The sequence below is a fragment of the Propithecus coquereli genome, unplaced genomic scaffold (genome assembly GCF_000956105.1).
Source record: "Propithecus coquereli isolate 6110/MARCELLA unplaced genomic scaffold, Pcoq_1.0 Scaffold89, whole genome shotgun sequence".
Taxonomy (NCBI): domain Eukaryota; kingdom Metazoa; phylum Chordata; class Mammalia; order Primates; family Indriidae; genus Propithecus; species Propithecus coquereli.
The window spans coordinates 2,841,887-2,847,365 of NW_012155173.1; the positions used below are offsets into that span (position 1 = coordinate 2,841,887).

A 5,479-nucleotide genomic window follows, 5' to 3' on the forward strand; every position below is an offset into this window, starting at 1 on the left:
GCAAAGAGTGACTCTCCTCTAGCCGCACTTTACCTAGAACATACCACCTCTCCCACAGGTCTCTCCAGGTCCCCTCCCTCCAGTCAATTCCCGCATGGCTCCAGAAGAATTTTTCTGTGCAGGGGGAAAAAAGAATTTCTTAATGTCTGGGGAGAGTAAATTGGCAGAAGACAAAAAAGAAACAATGGGAAAACTTATTCTTTTTGATCCAACAATTCCACCTCCAGGAATTTTTTTCTGCAGATGTACCCAAACATGTGCAAAATGGCATATTTACAAGTTATTAAGCATTGCTTATAGTAGCAAAAAATTGGAAATCACCTAAATATTCACCAATAGGGGATTATGCAAATCATGATACATGGATACATGGAAATATCATTTGATTGTAAACAAAGAATGGGGAAAGTCTTTATGTAGTATAATGGGGATATTCCCAAGCTATATATAGTTTGTTTTGTTTTGTTTTTTTAGATTTAGGTTCTCACTCTGTTGCCCAGGCTGGAGTGCAGTGGCATGATTATAGTTCACTGCAGCCTCTATCAAACTCCTAGGCTCAAGAGATCCCCCCTCCTCAGCCTTCCGAGTAGCTATTTTTAAAATTTTTTGTAGAGATGGGGTCTCACTATGTTGCCCAGGCTGGTCTCAAACTCCTGGCCTCAAGTGATCCTCCCACCTCAACCTCCCAAAATGCTGGGATAACAGGCATGAGCCACCACACCCGGCCCGAAGCTATATATAGCTTTAAGTGAAAAACAAGGTGCAAAGTAATGTGCATGGGGTACTGGCATGTGTTTTAAAAACAAAATAGAAAGCCTTTCTGTGCTACCCAGAGAGGGGTCCATATGGCATTGTTAAAGGGAAATGTTAACAACATAACTTAAAGGGAAATTTTCACAATGTCCGGAGCCCCAACGTCCTGCAAATGAAGGAGGAGGACACCCTCAAATTCCTTGCAGTAGGGAACCCACTTAGGTGGCACCAACCCTGACTTCCGAACGGAACGGTACATCTACCAAAGGAAAAACGATGGCATCTACGTCATACGTCCGTGTCCTACCCTCCAGAAATACCGGCCAGCGAGCTGTGCTGAAGTTTGCTGCTGCCACTGGAGCCTCTCCTGTTGCTGGCTGCTTCACTCCTGGAACCTTCACTAACCAAATCCAGGCAGCCTTCCGGGAGCGGCATCTGCCGGCGCTCACTGACCCCAGGGCTGACCACCTGTCTACCTTTGCTCTGCGTCACATAGATTCTTCTCTGCGTTATGTGGACATCCTGTGCAACGACAAAGGAACAGGGAGCTCACTCGGTGGGTCTGATGTGGCAGACGCTGGCCCTGGAAGTTCTGCCACGCGTGGCACCGTCTCCCGTGAGCATCCATGGGAGCTCATGCCTGACCTCTACTCCTACAGAGATCCTGAACAGATTGAAAAGGAAGAGCAGGCTGCTGCTGAGAAAGCTGTGACCAAGGAGGAATTTCAGGGTCAATGGACTGCTCCAGCTCCTGAGGTCACTGCTACTCAGCCTGAGACCGCAGACGGGTCTGAAGGCGCGCCGGTGTCTCTGTGTCTGCTCAGCCGGCCACGGAAGACTGGTCTGCAGCTGCCACTGTTCAGGCCACTGAATGGGTAGGAACAGTCCCTGAGTGGTCCTACGCTGTTCCTCCACAGGCTCTTGAGCAAGATGGAAACAAAGTTGACGGAAATTAACATCAGTTTCTTTAAAAAAAAAAAATAAGAAAAAGAAGGGAAAGAATAGATATATGTAGTTGCTCATACCTAGGTAAAATACTTTGGAAGGATATATAAGAAACTGGTAACATTGGTCACTTCTGAGAAGAGTTGGCTGGCAGGTGGGGTCAAAGAGGAGATTTTTTTGTGTATATTCTTTTGTTGCTTTTGAATGTTAAACTATGCATATGTATTATCTATTAAAAATTATAATAGAAATCAAACAGGTTGTAGGGACACAAAAATCTTGCTGTGTGTGCTTGTTGCTACAAGAGGTGGCAGAAAAATTCATCTTTGGGAAAAAAATTCCTCTTGTGTTGGGGAGAAAAACCTTCTAAAGTTCTTTTGGTTGTGCAAAGTCAAAGCCCAGAGCCCAGTCTGGAGGGGAAAGGTTAAAACCGTCATAAAGTGAAGGATGACCTCGTTAGGTGAAGAGGTAGTTCTGATTTTAAATAAGTCTTTACCTCCTGTGGGGTGGTCCCAGGAGACAGGAATTTGGGGCACTGGGAACTAGAGGGAGAGAAAAGGGAAGAGAAAGAACTTAGGTCTACGTAAGAATGGAACCCAGGGCTGAGAGTGCTCCCGGCATGGTGGAAAGCCAAAGGCCTTTAGAGCAAGTGATCGTGTTTTATGCGGAGCCGAGTCTTGCTATTGTGCACGTAGCAGCTGTGAAACTAAAACTGTTTTAGTACCAAAGCTGAACTCTTCTGCACTTGCCTCCCTTCCTGTGCCTACCTGCCCCTTCTGCCCTCACATATCATGCAGTTTAAATGCTGAGCACCCCCTTAAGGAAAAGGACTTTTTTTCCTTTTTTGGTTTGTTTGTTTTCATAGTTGGTGATCCAGACTCTAGATTCAATAAATAGGTCATCAAATTTCTCTTAAAGAACTGCAGCCCAGAGGAACTAGTAGAGAGAAAGAAGGAAGTACTATTGAGGAAGCCACAGAAGGAAAAAGAAGGGTTTTCTCAAAACTACAAGGAAGTCAGAGGATAGAGGAAGGAGAAGAAAGTGAAGAGGGGTTACCCCAAGTGCCCTGCAAGCCTGGGAGCAGATCTGGGGCCGTTTACCAAAAAACAAAAGGACTTGAAGTTCACTCGAGATAGGTGAGTGGAATTAGCAAAGAAGGGCTTTGAGGGACATTGAGCACCAAAGAGCAGAATGACACCTGAGTCATTGTCACAGATCTCTCAGCCATGACCAGAGAGAGAACCTCGTGTGCCTGCACCAAACTCATCTATGCACATTGTCCCACTGTGGGCAGCTGGTGAATGTGTCACTCCACTAGCACTGATAACTGCCCGGATACCTGCCAAGCTGAAGAGATGCTCATTTGCACCATACAACTTCGACATGGACCGCTCCATTACTCCAGGTACCAGACACCTGCATAATGCTCCAGGTACAAAACCTATATGCCCAAAGCAGAGAAATGGGGCCCTGGGCCCAGTGGCGTGATGACGAGAAAGCTCAGGACATCTGTACGTGGTGGGGAGCAGGCAGGGGTAACAAGAAAAGTAGGAACCGAACTGTACAAGCTGTAACTCTCCTGAAATGGGACGATGATTAATGACACCACTGTTACAAGTGGATAGGGACAATCTGGATGGCAGCTGTCTGGCAAATCTGACAGTGTTACCTGCTTAAAACCTGTCAAAGGTTATGCAATGGACTGAATGTTTGTGTGCACCCCAAATTCATATGCTGAAACCCTAACATCAATGTGATGGTATCTGGAAGTGGGGCCTTTGCGAGGGAATTCAATCATGAGGGTGGAGTCTCATGAATGGGATTCGTGCCCTTATAAGAGGCCAGAGAGCTAGCCAGCTCTGTTTCCACTACGTGAGGGAGCGATGAGAATTTGGCAGTCTGCAACCCAGAAGACGGCCCTCATCAGAGCCCAGCCGTGCTGGTGCCCTGACCTCAGACTTCCAGCCTCCAGAACTGTGATAAATAAATTTCTATTGGTTCCAAGCTATCCAGTCTACAGTACTTTCTTACAGCAGCCCAGACTGAGGAAGACAAGCTACTCTCTACCTCCAGGATAAATTCCAAATTTCTTAGCCTGCTGTATCAGTCAGGATAGGCTAGGTTATATCAAAGCAACAAATTAATCCCCCAAATCCTAGTGTCTTAATACAACAAAAGCTTATTTCTTGCTCTTTTGCTCCACATAATCACTCATGGGCTGTAGACGGATGGAGGCCACCATCTTGGAGCTGCACTTGGAACACGTGGCCTCCTTGGTCACTACGGCAAGGCAGGGAGAACTAAGGGAGCTAAGGGAGAACTCACCCTTGCTCTCTATGCTTTAGCCCAGAGCTGACCTATATGACTTCTGCTTTCAGCCCATTGGTGAAACTAGTCCTGTGGTCCCCTCCAACTGCAAGCAGACTGGGAAATGTGGAAAGCAGATGGATATTCGGTGAACAGTAAATATCTCTATCATACGTGGCATTCAGGACCTTTTGAAATCTGCCCTCCAGGAGCCCCTCCACTGTCATTTCCTGCCACTGTCCCCCTTTCCAAATTCATAATCCGCCTCTGGTCACAGGAGTCTTTTCCCAGCTCCCCCAGCATGTCCTTGAACCATCACTCCCCCATGCCTTACCTCATGCCGGTTTCCAAACATAAAATGCCCTTTTTCTACCTTCTCCAACAGTTGAAATTCTACTTCGCCCTTTAAGCTGAGCTCGAAAGCTACCTTCTCCGTTTCTGACCCTCAAGGTAAGATTAATTCACCCTTCCTGGTTTGGCCACATCTGTTTCTATACATTCCCATTAGCACTTGAGTTCCGTGGGACTGACTTCCTGGCATTTTTCACACTGCCTGGCACATAGTGGACACTAAATAAATATTTGTTGATAAATGCTTCCACTTCAGACTCTTTCAGATGAAACTCAAACTGTTTGTATGTCTTTCTCCACACCCATCTGCCCGCCCCATTCCGGATGGTGCAGACTAGATCTTACGCATCTCCATTTGCCCGTTACCTGTCAGCACTGGGACATTTTTCAGTAAATGTTTGGGGGAGATATAATAACATAATTTTTCCTATTTAAATTTGTATAGTGATTTTTAAATAATTAGAAATGGGTCTTTTAAAAATGAACATTGGCGGTATGTATGTTATACTTCGATTTAAATGTTTACTTTAGCCAGGCCTGGTGGCACAGACCCTTAGTTCCAGCTACTCAGGAGGCTGAGGTGGGGGGATTGCTTGAGCCTGGGAGTTCAAGTCCAGCCCGAGCAATTTAGTGAGATCCCATCTCTGAAAAAAAAAAAAAGTTTACTTTAAAAAACAAACAAGAGCGATTAGCAAAAAAAGGAAGTATCTAGAGAGTAAATTGCACAAACACAAAGGCACTTCTAAAAGCCATAGTCATTGGTGTGTGAGTTTTGTAATGGCACCTGTGTACCAATGTATGGAAGTTCTTTTGGGCACAGTAGCATCGGTCAGAGCTAGCTAGCTACAGCAGCAGGCAACACAAGGCTAGAATCACATCCTGGCCTTAGGATATGGTAGAATCAGCTCCAGATGCCGTGGGGAACACACACAGCCCTCTTTATTTCTCTTACATCTTCTCTCTGAGCATATACTTCATTATTCTCACTCACTAAAACCCAGCTTTTTCTACTTCTCAGAAAATGGCCACTCAAATCATCAACCAACAGCTGCCTAGTTTCCATCTCCTTTCAAGACAGCAGCTGCCATGTTCTTTGTCCTAATTTCAAGATCCCAGAGAAACA

At 45.7% G+C, this 5,479-nt stretch overlaps 1 pseudogene; it reads left to right on the forward strand.

Annotated features, from left to right (window-relative positions):
* The first annotated feature begins 1,029 nt into the window (after positions 1-1,029).
* Positions 1,030-1,709, forward strand: LOC105826410 (annotated as a pseudogene).
* The last annotated feature ends 3,770 nt before the right edge of the window (positions 1,710-5,479 follow it).